At 42.8% G+C, this 23352-nt stretch overlaps 1 long non-coding RNA gene across 1 annotated transcript in view; it reads right to left on the bottom strand.

Moving 5' to 3' along the window:
- Positions 1 to 8633: 8633 nt before the first annotated feature.
- LOC114015704 (uncharacterized) overlaps positions 8634 to 23352 on the bottom strand; it is a 16566-nt gene continuing 1847 nt past the window's right edge. Inside the window, exons 2-4 of the long non-coding RNA XR_008732455.1 lie at positions 14663 to 14805; positions 12948 to 13124; positions 8634 to 9877 (exon numbers count right to left, since the gene is read on the bottom strand). This is a non-coding gene — a long non-coding RNA (uncharacterized LOC114015704). The remainder of the gene's footprint in view (positions 9878 to 12947; positions 13125 to 14662; positions 14806 to 23352) is intronic.

The raw sequence follows: 23352 nt of genomic DNA, 5'->3' as shown, positions 1-23352 counted from the left end.
TTTCAATAACCTCTGCGTAACAAAGTAGCAGAGGTTTGATTTATATTGTGATACTTAATAGCCAAAAGTTAATAATCTTTTAACTTTAATAGTTTGCATGTTAACATAATTTCCTACAGAAGACTAAAAACCTACTTGATTTATTTTTTAACATGGTACTTCTAGTACTCATCAAAAGTCAAATGATAAATGTCTGTTATCATACCTGATGTTTATTTTTCTAGAAGCGCTCTTAATTTAAAGGGCAAATACATGTTTTTGAGATAAGAAAAAAAATTTTCATCCAACAATTACGTTTTGCCGGTGGAGAAACTCATATACTCTTTTCACTGATAACTACTCTTACTGTAACTCATATCATCCACAACTAAAATATGGAAACCTTTTCCCTGAGTCACAAAAGAATAGCTGCTGACTAGCTTCCAGAGAAGTGCTTGTGCCTCATTGACATGGCCGCACAAAGCAAGCGTGCACTGTCTTTATGGTTAAGAATGGGGAGAAGAGGAATTTGTTTCTGCTTCTATTGTTATATAGTTTAAAATGCTTTTTTTTTTTCCCTAAACCTTTTATCCCACCCCGTCTGGTGCTGCTTATTAATGACTGAGAAGCTCTACCTTGTGTTATTAACCAACTTTGTCTTCCTCCTTCACTTGCAATGTTTCTTATCTCCTTCTGCCTACCCAGCTGCTACTGAAAACCTTGTTTGAAGAGAGGCTTACCCATCAGAATTGTACAGGATTAAACAGTGTTTGCAACTTCAGAACAGTTTCTTCTGGCAGCTTGATGTGCAGGCAGAGGTGGTTGTTGCAGAGGTGTTAGCTTCAATAGTCTAGTCATCTCTTTCATGAAGACATATACGGCCTGATAAGCTGGAATGAGGAAAAGAGGAGAAAACAGTCTTGAGTTCTTGCTATTGTTTAAAATTACCTTTCATTTTTATTGTGACAAAAATTCACATAGATTTATTTGGGAGTATGTGAAAAGAGGATCAGCCACTGCATGCAAAAGCAGCAATGACAGAGTCAGTTTAGAGTTAGTGTCTTCTAGAGACAGTGGAACTAAGTCTTACTTTGCATGAAAACCATGTTCCATTATTCAGTTCTGTTTACAGGAATGGTCTTCCCAAACAAAATAAAAAATAAAATAAATAAAAAAAACAAACCAACTCTGTCATGGCTGTTTCTGGCTTACCAATTCCTTGTCTTGCTAAGAAATTGCAAAAGCCACAGAGTGCTTCCACCGCATCTTGAGGAGCATCTGAGGTACACAGAGTCGGAAAGCACAGGAGCACTATTACAAATGTCTCTTTCCCTGGTTCCTTCTAAATACTTAATTAGACATTGTGGGCTTAAGAAAAGGAAGAGACTGAGAAAGAGGTAGTCTGTAAAGTAGGCAGTTCCTGACCCATTTAACATAAGCAGTTAAGAGTTAAAATTTTAAAAATACCTTTGAAAGGCCAGTCAAGCCACCAAAAAAACCTAGAGGTTACATTGCCAGAATCAAAACATGTAGTACTCAACTCTGCACTGAGCAGATTCTTGTTTTTTCAGTATGTTTCAAATAGTAGCAAAGGTCTGAGAAGTACGTTCTGTGTTGTGGCCATCTCCACCTTACAGCGGTCCCAAGAACAGGATTCTGTGCTGTGGCAGCAAGAGTTCCCTCAATGGATGGCCTTTGCTTTTTGAAAGAAGTACCTTGTAGGTGGCTGTGTTTACATCACAAGTAAAAGAAGTATGCACTGCTAATAGTCTTTTAGAATATAAAGGCTTCACTAGAGCGGCAAGCCTTTGCATTGCTTATTATAGTCTTCTACTGACTAGCTGTAATGTTTTTAAGTTCCCCTTAAACTGCTGCTGTTCATCTGTCCATGCTGGTGCAGTGTAGGTCAAGTCACACCACATCACTGGTTGATGCAGGAGTTGCTGGGCAAGTATTTTTATATGCTTCACTTGTTATTTTTTTTATAGTTCCAGATTTTTTTCTTAACAGCTGTTTAACTGCACTTCATGTAATAAAAGTTAGATCCCTACCAACCACATACTAACATTTTGAAGATCAAACTGTGGGCCTCTGGCATGAGCCTAATCATTCAAGTCATACCGGTTTAGTAGTCCGAGCCACATGCACGGCTGGATGCTGCCCAGTGCCATGCCGATCGGGCGTGCTATGTGTATTTTTTCCAGATAATGGGGGGTGTGGAGCCCTGTTAATTCTTTCTATCCTTCGTCTTCCTGAAAAAACAGTCAGTCTACACCTTAAGGGGGAAAAAAAATCAGGGTGTAGTTACAACTTGTGTTCAACACCTGTGATGGTGGTTTTTTTCCATAGGGCCTGTTATCCCGGTGAGGACATTAAATCAACAGGGCAAGAAATAGAATTCAGAGTATGCAGGCAACTGCACCCACTGTTTACTGTCTTCTGCAGCCTTGAATTGAGAATGATACAAAAGTTTAAGAAACTGTTCTCCTTTATATAAAATTGCTTCAAGGTGTCGAGGAGTATTGTGCTGTACATTTTGGAGCTCAGATACCAGAATAATGAGTATTCTAAACTTTAATAAGAAACAGACTCTTTTAAAAAGCAGTATTGGTTTTTTGCAGCTAACAAAAGAGGGCATCAGCATTCATTCACAGATTCAGAAACAGTCCATTTGTCTCAGCTTTGCCAGGATTGTGAAATTTCATATACTCTGTCATTATTTAAATAATTGGCTTTTTTTGGTTTAATACTAATGGTAAGGAAAATGCAATACTCCTCTAAGCTGTGGGAAGGGTGTTTTTCCAGCACATGGAGAAGAGTGGGAGTGTAAAATCCTTTTAAACTGCTTACGTTTCCTTACAGCTTTAAGTGTTGCTACGTCTCGGTATCTCTTTAAAGATATTTTAGTACTGGCTTCTTGAGAATTGTTGTACAAGAGCAAAAGGAAACTCTTCCCGTGCGCTCCCAGAAGTACACTAGGGGAGGAGGTGGTGTGCAGGACAGAAGTCAGACTGCAGACTGGGGAGGGAAGAACTGTATGTGAAGAGAGGGTGAAGTGCTGTTGAAATGTTAAATTTGGAAAGGCTTGGAATTTATCCAGAAGGCATCAATGAATACTTCTAGTCTAGAATTAATAGTTCTTTCAAGAAATACTAATGTCAAGGAAGAAAAAATTAATAGCCAGAAGAGACTATAGGTAATGAAAGAATACGGTCAACAAAGGGAAAATCGAGAGACAATTTTTAGTTTAAAAAAAAAAATAATAAAATCCAACAACCACAAAACAACCAAACAAAAAAGCACGTACCAAACAAAAACCCCTTCAGGAATTAGTCACTTGTTTTTCTTCAGTGCTCTTTGTATATGACTTCTCTTCCTCTTGCCTAACTGGAAGGTGCGGATGACATGGAAGTGCTAGAAATGAACAGAAGATTCCTCCCCACCCTCTGGCGTGCATACAGCTGGCAAAGTAAATGCCCGAGAGTTGTGTTTAGTCTAGATCATCTCGGCTCTCTCTCTAGCCGATGGAGAGAATGTACTCTGGAAGGTGGTTTACTTCATCTAAAATGTGTCTGGAACGTGCAAGTGAATCCCCAAAGGTGCCTGACTGGTGACGGAGTCTAGAAACTGGGACATGCCCAGTCTGCATAACTAAGCTAGGTGAGGGGAACCCTACCCGAGCTGCTTGCATCTTTTCCAAGCAGCCCGGGAAGAAGCTCTCCTCTGAGTTAATGGGAAGCAGCGTAGCAAAGAGGGGCTATGAGCGGGAGAACGACACAACTGCAATTTTAATTACTGTTTCTTCCTTTTGCTGGGAAGTAAATATTGCTAATGTAGAGGTAGACTGGTTTACATCTGTGGAATGCAGTAGCACAAAATGAAATACTTCAGTGATCACTATCTAGTGAAAAGCTGCATTAGTAGTAGAATAATTCTGAGTCACGATGGCAGAGCTCAGTACATGCTAATGTGAGGTCTTACATGCAACTGATGCCAGACTAGTCTCAATAACAACAGCGATCACACGGAGTACAAAAAAAGCGTTATTTCAGTGCAGTCTTACTAGGTTTTTGAATAAATTTAAATTTACAAATGTCTGGTGCCAAAGACCTTGGTTTATTGATAAATGAGGAGAGTTGTTCATTATGACAACACTCCTCAAATAACACCCACGGTGCAAGTCCAAGAGACTTGTATGAATTATCTTAGATTGCTCTAAAATGAATGAACAGTTAAAAGTGTTTGTGATGCAAAATAAATATGGGAGTTCAGCAGCTGTTCAAATTTATACCCTTCCCAATGGGAAATAACATTCTAGTTGGTTTATATTGAAATTTCTGTTATTTATATAGAAATATTTTATATAGAAATAACATTATAGTTATATTCTACAGAAATAGACAAGTCCTGGACAAAACTTGGGTCCTTTTTTTTTTTTGCTTTTGGTATGCTTTTATACAGTAGAATTCAGTTACCATCTTCAAAGAAAGTACTGCTTTTCTTTTTTTACTGTGGAGTACGCACAGCGTAAAGGGTAAAAGTATGTAAATACTGTGGCTTGTGGTTCACTCCTTGTAGTTTTTACCTAGGGAAAAAAAGTGTGTCCTTACATTACAGGGCAGGTGATAAGTAGCAGAAATTCAGAGTAGGAAAGATTACCAGAGATGAATAATAGAGAAATATTTCCACGTGTACTGTCCTTCAGGAGAGGTGTCCGGCAGTAGCATTGAATCTAGCACGTGGGTAGCTGAAGGTGCAGCCGATGATGTTGCTGGTGGCTGAGGGAGCTGAGGAAGCTTTGTGGCTTCTCAGTTCTTTCATAAAACCATACAGGTGATAATGCAAGGGGGTGGAGGGCCATAAAACGTATCCTGTGTGTCAGGCTTTAACATGCCTGTGCATGTCTTCAGTGGCGTACAGTTAAAGCTAGGGTCCCAGAAAACACTTTGCTTCAATAAAAGCTGGGCATTTGGCTGCTTTTGCGTGAACAGAAAGCTCCCCCTTAATGTGCCTTTTGGTACAGTGATGCTTAGCAGAAGCGTGTGCTTTCCTAAGAGATCCGTGTATTCTTAATAATACATCTGAAAAGTAACAAAACGTGTCCCTGTGGGAATACCAGGAAGGTGATCCCAGTCACCGGTGATCTGGCAGGTGATCATTATCGCAATATTTCAGTGTGTTTAGAGGGGTCATAGCAATTGGAAGAGCGGTCCTGCTCGTGTAAGGGGCAGGCAGGGCCAGGGCCAGCTCCAACAGGCTTCTTAAGGAACCGCATGTACCGTGTTGACTGCGGGGTGGAAAACCAGCTCCAAAGGAAAAGCTCGAGTGCTGCAGCCTTTGTTGTTTCGGTTGGTCTTCTTCAGCAGGGTGTCCCTGGGGCTCGGGGGGTGGCGGGGCTGCAGCCCACAGCCCAGCACAGCAGCAGTGCCTGCGCAAGGTGCGGTTACTGCTGCACTTACGTGTTGTAGTCGAGTCCCACTCAGTTGTCCTCACACGGGGCACCAGTTGTTGCAGCACAATCAAACTAGCAGGCTGCAACAGGGCTTTACCGTTGTCAGATTCTACTGTCCGTGCTGTAGCACCTTCCTCCAGAGGTCAGACCACACTGCTGCTCCCCCTCCCACCATCCTCAGGGCTATTTAACCACTTAGCTGGAACGAGCTACAGCTGCACATCATCCATGTCAACCAACCCACTGCCGCTGAGGCAAGGCCACAGCTGCATGTTATCAATGCTGATCAACCCGCCGCCCTCAGTCCTCTACACTTGGGGGTCTGCCCTCGGCGTGGAGCGGGTGTGCCAGGCCATCTGGGGCAGAGCGGAGCGGCTGCGGGACAATCTCCAGCAGCAGGGGTGTGGTGGGAGAAGCACAATATGCTCATTGTCAGCTCTAGGCAGTTTGCTGAAAATATTTTTTGGGAAGTCAAGAGCCTCGTGATGGTTTCCATTCTGTTGCAAACAGCCGTGCCCTGGGGCTGTGAAGAGGACAAGATAGCGAGGACAGAAGGGTAGTGAAAAGTTCCCTTTGGCTTCCCTTAAATTAATGAGCAAACAGCACAGATGGGATAACTGAGGCATAAGAAGAAATCTAGCTTAAACATTCCCTGTAGAGTGCCTAAAATGAGTCATTCTTTGTGTGGAACAGGACAGCCACCAAAAGGCATTTTCACCTCTTTCGTTACTGTTTTGGGGAGCGCTCTCCGAAGACCGTTCAGGTCTTGCTATAGAAGGGGGCAGCGTCAGTAATTATCAGCCCTGTAACCCTCCAGATGATGTTTCCATTCTCAAAACAGCACGCTGCTTTTCACACCCCTGCCACCAGCCCAGCGGCCCAGGGTGGAAGGGGCGGGTGCTGGCGTGGGCAGAACCAGGCAAGCCCGGCGTGCTGTGCTGCTCTCAGGCTGGTGGGCGACTCGATATATGTGACCTGTCCAGATTTCCATAGTCTTGAGGTTGTGATGGAGTCGCCTGGCTTTAAGACTTAACGCTTGTCAGGTGTGGTGATTTTTAACTTCAGACCCAAGGAATTGCTAATAATAGGCTAGTAAGTAACATGCAGTTAACTTTCTCGGGCTGTTCATTAATTTTACTTAAACCACTCATTGTTAAAAGCAGCTTGTTTGCCAGTCTTCAGTCAGATTTCATCCTCCAGTATAATACTATCCAGCTTTTATTTTAAGTGTGTTGTACTGCGTACCACTACCTAGGTAGTAAGTCATCCCGGACACATTCCACGTGAATGAGACAGTCTCATTTGCACTGAAAATGGTAACTGTAGTATTACCCCTTTGTCCATCAGCACGTCCTGAAATTAAGTCTTAAATTAGTGTGTGCTATAAGCATGTATGGCCTTTGTGGTAGTGCCCTGTACGTGAACCTCATTTGTGTGTGGAGTCATTGCTACCACCACAGAAAAATCTAGGAAAATTTAAAGAACAGATTATTTTTAAAAGCGACTCATCGCAGAAGTACAATGGAAAGGAACAGGTTACAAAAAAAAGCAGAATTGATTTTTACGTAATTAATAGTAGAAATAAAGATAAATTAATTACAGGCAGGTTAATGCTGTCATTTGTAAATCACTCTGTAATCTTTATCCAGATTAAACTGCAGATCTGCCTGGGATTGAAGTTAACAAGATTTGCTCTGGACTTAAAAGCCAATCTTTATTGTCCTGCTGCCTGCTTGTAGGGGTGTCCTGAAAAAAAATTAACATTGTTTTCTCAACAGGAGAAGTGCTAATGGTTCAAGATAGCTTTCCCTTCTGTTTTTCATTCTTACACCCTGGTGTTTGCATCACTCCGTGTATAGCCAGGCAACAGCAGAGTGCTACCTTTAGTCGTAACATACCAAGGAAGGACTAACACGTAATGAACAAGAACTGGCCTTGCATACACCGTACCTGAAGATACGGCAGTGAACAGTCTGGGGACAGTCATTTGAACGGCACTTGAATGTGGTCTCAAACACGTTCCTTTTATAAATTATGTTGCAGACGTTTTAAGAGTTAATTTTTCAAAGAACCAGCTAAAAATTAAGTCTTCCCTCACACAGTAGGTACATTTAAAAAATCTCCTGAAGACAACAATGAAGTGCTTTAAAATACATTCTCCTCTTTTCTTCTGTTAGTGCCCAGTGCATCAAGTTCATCATTTCCTACAGAGTAAAATTATGTTTGAGATCCTGGAACAACTGTGTTCCAAAGATTTCTATTTTAGTAATTCCTTGTGCTCCTCATGTAAAAGGAATTTGCTATTTCCAGATTTTTATGCTGGGATTTTGCATTGGACTTGCAGCTGGAAAGCTGTAGCAAGCCATACCTTGTAATCCACAAGCCTGAAGTAGCAGGTGTCTGTACTCAGACAAAATTACAAATAAAATTTGCATCACCAAGCCTTGAGCTGAATGGCGAAACAACTCCTCACGGGATTATCTAATGTGATCTGAAGACACAGCCTAGACACAAGTAAACTCACCATGAGCAGTGCCATTGAAATTCAGGCATTTTCCTAGACAGTGCTGAGCACTCTGTGCCCAAAGAGTAATGTCATTTAAGCTTGTGAGTAACCCCCTGCACTTCACAGACTTTTTGAACGTGATTTGAGAAGCAAAGGGAAACTGTAGATCTATTTATGTCAAGAGTTTCAACTTTCTCTTTCCGCTTCTTTTTGTGCAGTAGGTTAGGGATGTATGCAGAAGGCCTCATGGTGTTTGAGGAAGACACTGACTCAGCGAACCGAGTCACTGAATGTAAATGTAGACAACTAACAGTATGTTAGAAGTATGAACAAACCCACCACCTTACATGGAGTCAGAACTGTGGGGCTCTCAGTTTACTTAACTCACTTTAAAGATTGGGAACTGCAGAACTCGTTAAGAGCATGAGAAATTAAATCATCCCAGTTTCCAGTTTAAGGTTTTCCCAAACATTAACACTTAAAAATATATGTGTACTGTTTGCATCTGGAAAGTCTAGTTCTAACTGAACATTTTTTGACACTTTGAAAAGCAACAGCTGTATGTGCTACAGATACAGCCTCTGTATAAGGACATTATCCACTCCCCACCGACTGCTAAGGAAGGAATCCCATTAAAAGCTCAAGAGGTAATATAATTAAAAAAAAATAATATTATTGTAGAAGAAAAAAAAAACAGAAAAGAAAAAGAAGTGCATTGTCTTTACATCTGTGTATTTGCATTCATTGGGGCTGAAAATATTTAAATTATGACCTTCAGTCAGGGGCTTACTGAATCTCTCCCCTTTTAACAGAATATTACAGATGTAATGCACATTTTTGAACAGCTGCCTATGTATTTAGTGGTGGATGTACGCAGTGTAATAATGCATTAACACCTGAGTGATTCCATTAGCACAGACAGAATGAGACAGGTACCTCAGCGATTCTTCCACCTCACCAACATCTGCGTCAGCAGTGCCTGGGGAGGGACAGACCTCCCTCTCCCTAGCAAAGTAAGAAATTCCTGCACGCCCTCTGCAGTGCCTCACACTGATCAAATGTATTGCATTGAAAGAAGCTGCACAGCCTGATTTAACTCCCATTGCCAGCAGTTTCATGCCATGTATTTTAGGCTTTGTTAGGGTTACTCCTGCTTTCTATTGTGTGGTGCAGAGCAAGGTTTACACAGGCACCTTGTTTCTTTCTTCAGATAGTAGTCAGGTGTTCGGAGGTCTTATCAGGGTAACTGTTAAAAGATTGGTTTTACTATGATATTCCTTTAATTTTTTCCAGTTTCATTTCTTTTACTGATTAAAGATGTGTGTGTATCTTACATGCAGGTAAGAAAAAAGATTGTGATCTAATATTACAAAGACTAATTTTCCTTTTGTGGCTTTAGGGTCATGATGAACAACTAATGCTCACAGATACTAATTGAATGTCCGAAGGGCAGCATCAGATTTTCTGTAGATATTACTTGTCTTGCTTGACTATTTTTTACTTTAGTTTTTCTTCTAATGTGAACATGTCATTATACTACTTTAATTCTGCTCCAGCAGAAGCCGTATTGAATAACCTAAGACCGTAAGTTTTTTCCATCAAATATGTGTTGCTGTTACTGTCATACATCTAGCAGCTTGTGAATCAGCATGGAAGTTACTCATATGCTGTAATTTTCTCTTATCAAAAATTTAACAGGTACCTGTTTAATATCTTACAAATGCCTTCAAAAAGTCTATTACATAAAGTAATTATGTCAGAGTTTATCAACCAAATTTGTGCTTTGCCCAGATGTATTTGATACAGTTTGCTTCAGATAGGAATTTCTGGGTTCCTGGTGTATCACCTGGTCTTCTCTTTGGCTTCTCAGCGAAATACATCCATTATTAGAAGCCACAGAGACATTGTGGCATTACGCAGAGCTGGAAAGCCTTCGGTTCCTGCCAGCAGCAAACATTACATGACCTGATGTTAGCAGGGTTAGGAGGAAGTCGCATCCATCCCACAGCCTTCCTGCAGGAGCAGTGTCTGCCCTCAGTTGTTGATGAGCATTAGTCATGATCCTGTACGCAGCATGTCCCCTACAATTGCTCCTCAGTGCGGACTGCATGGCCTGTAGTTCCCCATGTCATGGCACTCACCCAGTTTAATTATGAGTAAAACGTTTTTTTCCAGACTAAACAGAACTTCTTCAGGTTTCAAGCAGTTGTTTAAGTTCAAAATTATTCAGATTATTTTTTAATGAACTCCTTAATAAACTCTCTGCAGATTAACTGGCTCCCTTAATTTGGTGGGGTTTTTTCACGACTGGTTATTTTTTAACAAGCTGTAGTAGATAATGATGGGATATAAAGTATCTCCCCCTTACTGCAATGTATTAATTTTATCTTCCTGCTACTTTCCAAATAAAATGTTAATTTAGTGTAACTCCATTTTCTGCATCATGACTGACAGCTTTACCCTCCCTGCCCACTATCTGATCTGTTCGGCTGTTAGTTTCATCTGTTCCAAGTTTGTATCAGGAACTTCGCCACTTGTCTGTATCACCACAAACAAAAGGGGTTTGATCAATAACTTAAGCTTCTGGCTTTAGGCATAGTCTAACTGCAGCAGTAGGGGCTTATGCCAAAATCAGTATTTTATAATACAAATTCAGCATAATGGGGATTATTAAACTATTGATATTCTCCGTTCAGATGTATGTAGCTCAGTACAGTCAAGTTAATATTGGGGACTTCCACATTATTACACCAAGATTGCAGCAGTGTCCAGCGAGAGCTCGGCCAGACTGGAGCCCGCTTGTGCTAAATGAGGTACAAATGCAGACATTTGCAAACGTGTGCAGTGGCTTAGCCTTACCAATGTGAATATTTGCACTTTTTGTAGTATGGCTGGCTGTGTAGGACTATAAAATTAAGAACATGTGTCAGGGTTTACAGACCCAGCGACACAACCAGCAACACCTGCAGGTTTGCCAAAACTAGCAGAGCAGCACATGAATTACAAATGTTTTGCCCAAGGCTACGTAAGTTAACATTCGTAGGGTTACAAGAAAAACCTGTTCTGTTGATAGATGAGAATCCAGCTCTTCAGAGGATGTGTTGCATGTAATCTTAGCCTAATAGCTCTTAGAAAGCAAAATGTTTGCAGCAGCTATACGGCACTTACACCACAGTAGCTCTCAAAGGCATATTTTCTTTCTAGGTTTGGGCATCCTTCCAGATACAACAGAGATGCGAAATGCTACCTATGTAACAAAAGGTTATAGAATAGATTTAGCTTGGAAGGGACCCCTGGAGGTCATCTAGTCCAGCTGCCCTGCTCTGAGCCCAGCCAGCAGGGTCAGGTTGCTCAGGACCGTGTACAGTTGGGTTTTTAATAGCTCCAAGGATGGAGAGTCCACAGCTTCGCTGGGCAACCTCTTTCAGTGCTTGGCTATCATTGCAGTATTTTTTTTTTTCTTACACCTAGTTAGAATTTCTATTGTTCAAACTTGTGTCCTTGCCTTCTCATAGGAAGGTGAAGACAAAAATGTTTTTTCGATAGTCTTCTGAAACAGGACAAATAAAATAAAGCCAAATTAAAAAAAAAAAATTGTCTAAACTGAAACAATCAGAAATTCCTTACAACTTATCTGGGAGGTTCTGTTTGCAAGTTTGTCCTTTACTGGAGGACTGATAATTACTATCTATGTCTGGAACAAGACAGAGTTAGTATTACTTCAAACCTTCATCAGCTTAGTTTGCCTTATGATAATTTTAGGCATCAAATTTGCTTACACACCATTTTAACATTAAGTCAACAGAACTACTCAGAGGATGTGAATTACTGAAAGTTTATTTATTTTTCAGGTTTCAAACTGTTGTTTTACTTAGTTCAGGGGCACGATAGGCAAGGATACTCCAGACAGATAGCCCTAAAATCTAGATAACATAGCCGCAGACAGCAAAAATGACAGTCACACTAATGACCCTGCATGGCACTGCCCAGCACTCCAGATTCCTGGGGAACTAGTTCCCGTTTCTCCTCAGCCCAGGCAAGTTTCTTGCCTTTGTCCCACGCTGTATGTGAGCTACTAAGCCCTGTGAAGAACCAGGACAAGGCTACTGGATGAACTAGAAGTCCACTGACGTTTACTTCTAAGTATCGGGCAGCTTGCAGCGATGGTTCGGAGCCGACTGCTGGGCGTCCTGAGAAAAGACTATTGGGCATGCACAGACCAGATCTGCAACTGGGGACACCGTGAGTGTGCAGGTGCAAACGCTGTGCTGCAGCAGGCAGCCTGCATAGCAAACCTGACTTACTCAGGACATACGGGACTGAGCAGGCGATAGGTGCAGCGTGCACATAGAAGCTGTGAGGAGTCTCACCTCTGCCAGACTTCATGCGCTTCTGTCGGGGAAATCACAGAAACACTGCAGTCCTGCTGCAGGGTGCAGTGCAGATGCTGCCTGCTGCTGCTGGATTCAAGCTGGTTCTGATCGGCAAGACCGTGCTTTCACTGTGCTACGGAAGGCAGTATCTGTGGCACCAATACTGGTCATTGCTGTTGAGCATTGACTCTATTTCTCGTATATATTTGTATTATAACGTTTTTGAGAAATGCTGCAAGAATCTTTCTTTTCTCGGCTCTTTACTTCAGTCACTTCTAAATTGCTGGGCTGAAGCCAAGCCAAAATATTCATGTATAAGCTATAGTCAAAGCGCATTCAAACGGGAAAAGATCATTATGAGTTCCTGAGTAGTAAATCCTGAGATTATTTTCTATTTTAACTCATTCTTCATTGCTACATTATTATTAAAAACAGCTTTATTATTAACTAGGAAAAGCACTGGTCTTACTAGGAATTTTCATCCAATCTTGTTGTTCCAGAAATAAATCTTTTGACATCCTTGAGAATATATGCCCACATCCGGAAATAAATGCCAGGAAATCTCCATTTGTACATGCCCACTTGCAAACATTTGACAGCAAGAGCCGCTGAAGATTGTATTCTGGTTCTGCATTACCTTTTCTGTGAGATTTTCTTCTAACAATGAAGAATGTCACCAGCTGAAATCTTCTAGACACTAAGTCCTTCCCAGATCTGGTTTGGTTTACACTGGAACATCTCTTGAGGATGGGCTGATGCCCAAGTTCATACACAGCAGCATCTGCCAAAAGATGTGACAAAGGCTGCCTGACCCCTGTAAGTCGGTATAGAAAAAATAATTGACCTTACAAGGCAGGTATGTGTTAGGAAGTATCCACACATACAGACGTCAGGCTTGAGATGGGTAAAGTCCCTTTGCTCCCACGCACGCTGTCTTGCCTAACAGGCTCCGATCAATGGCTGTCGGTGCTCATGCTGTGCCTAACGGCTTTATGACAGTCGGTAGGGGCAAATCCACCCTCTCCATGGGAATGCAGATCTATCTGTTCCCAGGAGGACACTTCCCTGTTGTGCATTGTGAGACTTGTTTTTTCTTAGTAGGCTCAAGGGCAGAAACTGTGTTAGTCTGCCAAGGCATATGGCTTTGCAGGGCGTGCACGCTGTTTGGTTCTGTGTTTACTAGCAGTTGTGGTTTGGGATGCTAGATCAGAGAGACAGTTCATCATTATGTGAAGGCCTTGCGTATGGAGACTGAACACAGAGCATATGATAAATCTGGCACAGAAGATGAATGGTGCGTTGTAATCCATCAGCACTTAAGGAGCAGCAGAACAAGGCACAGCATGGTAGGTGGGATTGCACTGCCTTGCTGACACGGGATGACCAGTAATGGCTCCACAATGTCTGGAGGATGTCGTGGCTGTAAGGGAGGTACTCCAGTCTTTCAGGGCCATGGTACAAGACTGAAGAAATCCATTCAAGTACTGAAACAGACTCAGCAATTTTACTTGCAGTCCAGTACATTTAGAAGAATCAGGGTAAGGTTGGCCTGTGCATGTGCCACAAAACCAAAATGGCACAAAATCACCTGGATGTCAAGATTGCACAGTCTGTAACTGGAAAACTAGAGGTGGATATTTTTTTGTGGAGCAGAGCCCACATACTGATAGATCCCTTGACCAAACAATGTGCCCTCATAAGAACTATAGACTTACAGTTAAAGCAGGCACTGGAAATTAGAGATGCCATATGTGTTCAAATTCATTCCACGCCTGACAATTCTAATGAGTAATTACTTGCTGCAAATGCATGTGCTGTTTTGTGGATTGTGAACTGTTGTTAGACATGTTGTGCTGATACCTTACAGATTTTAAAGTGCTTCTTTTGCCTTTTGGGGGTTTTGGGTTTTTTGAGCGCTCCTGGGATAATGGCAGTATTAATCTTTACAGAGTACTTTGTGCCTAATTAATTGTAAGGAATTATGTAGCTGAGGGCTTTTATTTTCATTTACAGAATAAAATATCAGTTGAAGTGTGAATCTCTGCAATTGCTGGCTTGGGGACATGGGGATCCCTGTAACTGAACTGCGTAGGTTACTCACTGTTTTCATATACATTAATAATAATAATACGTTGGCACAGCTGCTGCTTCTCGTTTCCTTACAACTAAATGGACAACACCGAGTGTTAAAAACAAGCAATGGTCTGTATTAATTTTGCCAATGTATGCAAGAGGATTAAAATAGTTATGTAGTTAGAAAAGCTGCTTGATAGTAACAGTTAATGGTCCTTATCAAAAAGACTGCAACCTGCATGAACAGAAACTGATGAAAAATGCAGGAGTTTCACTTACCTCCTTGTCTCTCCTCATTTCCTTTCCCTTTCACATCTTTACTTGGACATGTGATGCAGGACTGGCTAGAGACTACATGGATGAGAACTGTTTCTCCCCTTTCAATTGCTTGAGCTGTCCGACTCCATGGAATCATTCTCACTCTGCAGTAGCAAAAATGAAAAGGACAGATTAACTCCCTGTTAAGCATCTGCGAAGGAATCTTTGCAGTGAATGGCACATGCCTCTCTCCAGAACAAGACACAGAGGTCTGACCCACGCTGCAGGGAGAGAGGAGCTGTGTACTCATAACACTGTACGGGATCACAGACCTACAAGAAAACATGCTGGAAGTTGCTTAGGGTAGTTGTGAGCCAGTGTTGCTGTCCCTCACCTCGACACTCCTCCTTATTACAACAAACCTTTCCAAGTTCTCTGCTGCGTTCCTTCTGCATTTCTCTACCTCCTGGAACATGGCTTCTTCTTTTGCCTCTGCGCCAGTACCTTCCACAGCTCTCTTCCTGAAGTCCTTTCAGGGTAGCAGCAGTATGCCCAGCTTTCTGGCAGCACAGTTTATCTTGCAGATCTCAGAGCTCCATGCAGAACCCACTCAGCTAGAATTCCTTAACAAACATGCAAGAGAAGGAATCCCTCCAATACTACTTCTGTATGTCAAGATGTAAGGTTAAAACCATCCTTCCTTTTGATATACTATTTATTTGAAGGCTGATGCATAGAAACAGCAAGACAATTTAGCATAACTGAACGCTCTGAGCAACTGTAAAATTACAACATTAGTATTTTCATTTATTTTTCATTAAAGAAATTTCTAACATCCTGTAGCAGATGAGACAATGTGGTATCCTAGGGGTTAGAGCATTTCCCTGGGAAGTGAAAAATCTGAGCTTTAAGCTTTCTTCAGCCTAAAGGATTTGAATCTGTACTTGTCAATAAAATGCCTAATCATGCTGCAAAATCAGTGACAGCACTGGTGTACTCCATCCATCCTGCTGAAGCAGACCCAACGTGCAGCAGAGAGTCCAAGATTAATGGGACCAGGAAGAGAGGACAAGCAATAGGGGACCGGTGCATAGCACAGCGAGATAAGGACTCCCAGCAGTTTGGGTCCTGGGGAGTTTTGTTCTTTGCTTCATTTTTGTATTTGTGTATTTTGGCTTGTGATGCTCAGGCAAGCAGGACTAGCAGCAGAAATCAGGGTTCTTACCCCTTCACTTAGGGCTTACTAATAAAAAAAAAAAAAACAAACCACACAAAACAAAAAAAAAAACCAACCAAAACACATCATCATCTCACCTGTACTTCCGTGTTTATTTGCATTAAAAGTTTAGTGCAACTTTAAATGTTTCTGGCTACACTGAACTGGAATTATGACGGCCTTCCATGTGATACTTAATACCACCGCCTGGCAGGATGAAGCCTTTACTTCGCAAGCTTCAGACTGGAATTTGAAAGAATGTTGCTGATTGCAATCTGTACTGAGCAAAGCAGTTAAGCATGTGCTTTGCTTTCTTTTTGTCAGAATTTGAAATTTTGAAGCAAGAGACTAAAACAAGAAACAAGCTGTCTTCTGACAAGGGAAGGATACAAGTATAAAGACACCCTCAACTCAGTACTGTCATGGTTTAACCCCAGCCCGTAAGTAAGCACCGAGCAGCCACTCGCTCACCCCCCACCCACCCCCCACGGTGGGACGGGGGAGAGAATCACAAAAGTAAAAGTGAGAAAACTCATGGATTGAGATGAAGACAGTTTAATAGGTAAAGCAAAAGCTGCACGCACAAGCAAAGCAAAACAAGGAATTCATCCACCACTCCCCGTGGGCAGGCAGGTGCTCAGCCATCCCCAGGACAGCAGGGCTCCGTCACATGGGACGACAAACGCCATCGCTCTGAATGGCCTCCCCCTTCCTTCTTCCCCCAGCTTTATATGCTGAGCATGATGCCCCATGGTCTGGCATATCCCTTTGGTCAGCTGGGGCCAGCTGTGCCAGCTGTGTCCCCTGCCAGCTCCTGGTGGGGTGGGGTGAGAGGCAGAAAGGGCCTTGGCTCTGTGCAAGCGCTGCTCGGCGGTAACGAAAACATCCCTGCGTTATCGACACTGCTTCCAGCGCAAATCCAAAGCACAGCCCCAGCCTAGCTACTATGAAGAAAATCAACTCTACCCCAGACAAAACCAGCACAAATACACCATACATTTACATCTTTAGTCTCCTCTGAAGTAATACAAACTGCCAAAATTAAATTCAGATAAATGTTTGAGATGCTGTTTTCTCTGTTTTTTCCCTTGGTGTTAGTTTCTGTACTTTGGTGGGCTTTGTGTGAACGCCTGTTCAGTCTCACGCTGGCAATTTCAGCTCCAGGTCCCATGCACCATCATGCCCAACCTTTCCAATACCACATGCATTCCCTGCCAGGAGCAATCTCTATGCAGCTGCAGTCTCTGGTACTGAAGCATTTCAGCACCATGTCTCACTGTCACCAGCTGCAGTACTGAGCCCCCCAAAACATCCACATTTGAACTCTGTGCAGCCTTTTGGCTTGCACCACTGTAAGCTGTCTCAGCTCCACAAGGATCAGCGTCATAATGACGTTAGAATAAAAGTACTAGGTCAATGCTGGAAAAGTCCCACATCACAGGACACAAAAGTACTCCCTGTTTCATTTTCTTGGTTGTTGTGCATAACTAGTTTGGAAGTCTTCAGGAAATGAAATGGGTTTAGCTTTTTGCATATAAAATAGCTTTAAAAATAATGATCATTGTATATTATGTGTCTGACTTCTCCTTTAGAATGGAGACCTAAGATGTAACTGATAAACAGTTACGATATTTACTGATTAATCAACACACTTGTAAGAGACTAATAATACCTTAACTGGCCAAGGAGCAAATGTCTAATATTAGCAGTAGTCATTCACAGCCGCATCACTACAAACACAATTCTGAGTTACAATTATATTGTCTGTTACTAGTAGAAGTAATTCATAATTGTATTACTATGAAGAAATATCACATGCAAGCTCTACCACGTTACAATTCTATTGCCTTCCCTTCTCCACTTCATATGAGGGCACAAGCCTATTCCTTGTCAACCCACCTTTGCACACCAAGTCTTTTGGACGCAGACCTGATGAGAGTCCAGCGGGTTGTCCCAAGGCTGTTGTCCAGCACCCTGATGGGCTTGGGGCCACAGGTCATCTTTACCACCGGAGGTGTCCACAATTCTGTGACCCAAATATCACACCCTTCTGCCTTCTCCACTGGATTATTCCTAATGCCTATTATTTTAATTATTTCCTGGGGGGTGTGTGGTGTGTCCTATTAAATTATTTTAATTCCTAGTGTTTATTTTCCTAAGCCCACCTTTTCACCAACCCTGCATGTCCCTTTCTCTGCCTAGACTTCTCCCAGACAAATGGGACCCATTTAATGACCTGCTCCTAATTATTTTTTCCTCATTGGTCCCAAGTCTGCTACATCCACCCCCAAATTTGATGTTTCTAACACTATCTAGGCAGTTTTCATACAATATGGTGTTACTCATACTGTTATCTAGATAGCTCCAAGACTGCTTTCAGACCCTTTTGCTCAAGCTGGTTACATTTAATCTATACTATATGCTTTTTGGACAGAATTATGTGACCTTACTTTAGCCTTGACTTCCCTATGAACTCTGTTTAAGCCAAGCAGTTTCTTATTTTTCAAAGAGACAGCTTGCATACCATAGCAACAGAATAACCCATTTTGTGCTCACAGTCTTTGCCCTTGAGCAGTTTCGGTCGCCCTTCTAGTTCCCATGGCCACGTTAGCTGTTTTCTAAGCCCAGTGTTTGAGCAGGGGCTCTTACTCACAGTATGGCCCCGCACATGCCAGTGCTTCCACCCCAGCGCATCCCTGCTCATGGCAAGCAGAGGGTGCATGAGTCGCTCAGAGAATGTCTTGCTCACTATGGGCCTTTCTTAGCACAAGACGATACAAGGAGGAAAGGACATAAAGAAGGAGGCAGAAATCAGTCTCCTGCATCCTGCGCTGCTGACACGGTGGCAGATGACGGCAGTGGGAAAGAGCCCAGGCCGCAGAAGGGAGAGCGAGCAGCCAGCCTGGCCAGCACCCTGCTGCCACAGGCCAGGCCTGCAGGGTCAGCACCACCTCAGCCACCGGCACAAGCCTCTTTTGCTTGAACACGTAACCAATACTCGGTAGACAGGAAAGGGACCTGGAATCAGTACCCCTTCTCCAATCATTTTAATGAGGCTGGTTGTATAATCTCTTCATACCTTCTCACTTCATCTGAACAAAAGGGAGCAAAATTTGCTTTTGATCACTCACTTCTGCTTGAGAAATAACATACAGCACAGTGAGCTGAAACTTTTTAAGTTCTACTTGAACTGCAGGACTGGGAGGACTAGGGACATAAAAAAGAGGAGGCCTAAGGAAAACACTGGACGGATACTTGTTGAAGATGGTCATTGACTGATAGTGATGAAGAAAAAGTGGAGGTATTCAGTGCTGGTTTTGCCTCAGTCTTTAATAATACTGATAGACCTTGGGTTGCCAGGTCTCCTGAGTCAGAGGACCACAAGTGCAGGAACAGTGACCTTCTGTTTGTGGACACTGAAATTGTAAGGGGCCAGCTGTGTCAGCTGAATGTTCACAAGTCCACGAGGCCTGATGGGATTCATCCCAGAGTTCTGAAGCAGTTGGAGGCTGTTATGGCAAGATCTCAATCATCTGCTAAAGGTCTTGGGTGTCTGGGGACGTCCCTGCTGACTGGAAATTAGCCAGTGGTATTCCAGTCTACACACAGGGCATGAGGGAAGACCCAGGGAACTACAGACCTGTTAGTCTAACCTCAGCTCCTGGAGAAGATTATACTGGGTACTGTTGAAAGGCATTTAAAGAATATTGCACTCACCGGGCACAGTCAATAAGGGTTCACAGAGGGAAAGTCCTCTTTAACTCATTTGATACCCTTCTATCACAAGGTCACTCACCTAGTGGATGAAAGGAAGGCAGATGGATGTAGTTTTCTGGATTTTAGTAAGGGGTTGATACTATCCCTTACAGCATCGTTCTGGACAAGTTGTCCAGCTGTCGGATGAGCGGGTTCATGGTGCACTGGGCGGAGAACTGGCTGAAGGGCAAGGCTCCAAGGGTTGTAGTGAATGGGGCTACATCTGGCTGGTGACCGGTCATCAACCGTGTTCCTCAGAGTTCAATTCTAGGGCCACTTCTGTACCATACATTTGTCAATGATCTGGATGCAGGAGTTGAATACACCATTAGCAGGTTTGCTGGTGATACCAAACTGGGAGGTACTGTGGGACCTGTGGGACAGGAGGTCTTGTGGAGGGATTTAGATAGGTTGGAGCATTGGGCTATGATTAATGGGATGAAATCTAACGAGTTGAAATGCCATATTCTGCACCTAGGATGGAGTAACACCAGGCACAAGTATAAACTGGGAGAGGAGCAGCTAGAGAGCAGCCCTGCAGAAAGGGAGATGAGGTGCTGGTTGACAGCAAGCTCAACATGAGTCAGCAGTGTGTCCTGGCAGCCAAGAGGGCAAACTGCATCCTGGGGTGCATCAAACACAGCAGAACTAGCTCGTCAAAAGAGGTGATTATCCCGTTGTATTCATCATTGGTGCAGCCTCACCTGGAGTACTATGTGCAGTTCTGGGCCCCACAATTTAAGGAGGATGTGAAGGTCCTTGAACGGGTCCAGAGGGAGGCAACAAAGCTGGTGAAAAGGCTGGAAGGAATGCCCTCTGAGGAGCAGCTAAGGACTTTGGGTAGGCTAGTTTGGAGAAAAGGAGGCTGAGGGGCAACCTCCTTGCTCTCTGCAGTTTTCTGAGGAGAGGAAGCGAGGAGGGAGGTGCTGACCTCTGCTCCCCGGTATCCAGCGACAGGATGTGAGGGACAGCTCAAAGCTGCACCAAGGGGAGGCTTAGGCTGGACATTGGGAAGCATTTCTTTACCGAGAGGGTGGTCAAACACTGGAACAGGCTTCCTAGAGAGGTGGTCGCTGCCCCGTGCCTGTCAGTGCTTAAGAGGCATTTGGACAATGTCCTTAATAACATGCTTTAACTTTTGGTCAGCCCTGATTTGGCTTAGGCAGTTGGACTAGGTGATTGCTGAAACTGGAACAGTCTAGTCTATTCTAAACAAACCCAGAAGAGATCCACTAGCAAAGAGACATGCATTGCTGCAAAAAATATTTCATCAATGTCAGTAATAGTATCACATCTTACTATTAAGAGTCACTTTTTCTTAACAAGGAGCACAGACCCTCCTCTTACTGCCAAAGCTTCGTCTCGGTGCCAGCAGCCACAGCCAGGCTGCATTGCCAGTTGCCGCTTTTCACTCTCATCTGGCATCTCGCTTCACTTTACTGCCAAAACCCTCACCTTAGTGCTAAGACCCACTGTCACAGCTCACTGCCATCTGCCAGTTCCCATTGCCAACCCTACAGAGTCTCATCTCGCTGGGTGCATCTGCAAAGGCATGCCTGCTCTCACCAAAGGCATGACTGCCGCTCACGCAGGCAGACAGCAGTACCTGCAGAGCTGTATCAGCACTAACGGCACACCTAGCCTAGGCAAGAGCATCCATGCAACCATGGCAGTAGCTGGTCTGCGTGAGGGCCACGCTGTCCCCACGCCACTGCTCCATGAGTGATGCAATTCTCAAGGTGGGCTGATGGGATAAAGGCTATATGGATTAGAGTCACAGCCTTGGCTGTGACCCCATAGCTCCTTCCCAGTCATTATCCCAGATGTTATCAGGGAAGCCGCATCCTTTCCATAAAGACATCCAGGGGCACTACATGAAAGATTCATGGTAGCCTGACAGATGTTAAAATCACCAGGTCAAAAGGCAGCAGTTCCCAGGTGACTAGGAACTGACAAGGAAAAGGACAGCATGTAGTTGCCCTTGGGGAAATGGCTAAGCTGGGACAAGCTGTAATGCAAGAGACAGTGAGTGGGATTCATGTGTAAACTCTGGACACCTACAATGGGAAATGATTCATCCCATTTTGAAGAGGACATCTGCACTGAGTCACAAGAACTACACCATTACATCTAGTTATTTCTCCTCCTACATGATTCAGGAATAGTGCTCTGCATATCTAGCTCAGATGCCTTCACATTTGAATAGATAAATCTCACCCTGCATCTAGAGGTAGTGTACCCTCTGCTTAGAAGGCAAATTCTAGATGCTATAGGTCTCGTTGTCAAAATTTGCAGTCTCTCACTTTTACTCATTTGCTTTTAAATTTCTGAACTTTCAGAACTTCAGAAAACAAGATTTTAAAAAGCCGTTCACTCTACCTTCAAGAATCAATATATGCTATAACACCAAATGATTTATTCAAGCTGTCTAAAAATAATACTCCTTTTTTGATCTTTTGTTAGAATTAATTAGAATTCATTCACACGACTTTCCACTTTGATCTGTAAATCAATTTCTGACCCTACCAGGAGTTTGTGAAATATTTATTAGCACAGGATTATTATCACAGCCTGATTATTTTCTAGATTATCCAGCAGCATACATGCCAGCATGTTATTGCTGAGAAACTTGGCTATGTTATTTGTCTGTCAATTATGACAGTAATTTTCCTTATCCCGGTCTCTGCCCTACTACAGGTTTCTGTTTACTCATGTTTTGGTCTGACAGTACTCTTCCATCTTGACTGTCTCTTTGGCTTGCTATACAGACATAATCTTGCCAAGCAAGATTACAAAATCAATATGATTACATCAAATAATGGTATTATAATGAATCAAGCTTCAAAAGAGAAATTTAAATTACTCATGGATGTCATATTTATTTTAACAACGGAGTGTCTGATTTATGGTTATTTTTCTGTGCCAGTAGGACTCTTTGCATATTAAATGTGGAACTAGATATAATATAGAGGGAATATACAATTGTTGTCTACAAAAGTGCATGTGTCATGGAAAAGATGGATATGGATTGGTCCAAATACCTTCCCATAACTAAGGCACATCAAATTAAATTATGTTTGAAACAAACCGAACAAGGTGGGTTTGACACAATAGGTTGTAAGCTTGTGGAATTCCTTAATAAAAGAGGCTTTGGATGCCAGAATTTTGCACAGTCCCAAGAGGAGGCCAGAAAAAAATACTCTGAGAAGAGACATTTTTGGAGTTTTTACACCATCACAAGCTCAGGAAATTCCCCGAACAAAGCTGGAAGCTGGGGCAGTGTTAGGGAAAAGGCATCAGTACAGGTTGCCTCATTTTTACGCTTCCTTGATTGTCCAGTTAGAGCCACACTTGGAGATATAAGGGACTGGACAGACCTAGGATGGCTGCTGCTACGTTCTTAAAGTTTGTAGATGTTTACACTGAGCTTCCTCAGAAATGGTTACTAGAGGATGGCATTATTTCCTCATGGGAAAACATGAGGAAGCATCTAGAGCCAGCAACTAGATAGCAGACAAGTGGTAAGGACTTAGGCAGGGGAAGATAGGAGGAGAAATACCACAGAAATCCTCTGAAAACAAAAAGCAAGCAGCTAGTTTTGAATTGAGCAATTGGACAGGCAAAAGAGAGGATTCAAAAAGGAGATGACAAAGTGCGGATCAGGAAAATGGCCTTTCAGCAGCATTCTCAATGAGGAGGACAAGACTGTCAACAGCAGATAAAAGCATGGTGAAACAAT

The sequence above is a fragment of the Falco cherrug genome, chromosome 5 (genome assembly GCF_023634085.1).
Source record: "Falco cherrug isolate bFalChe1 chromosome 5, bFalChe1.pri, whole genome shotgun sequence".
Taxonomy (NCBI): Eukaryota; Metazoa; Chordata; class Aves; order Falconiformes; family Falconidae; genus Falco; species Falco cherrug.
This window is presented reverse-complemented; position numbering and strand designations above follow the sequence as displayed.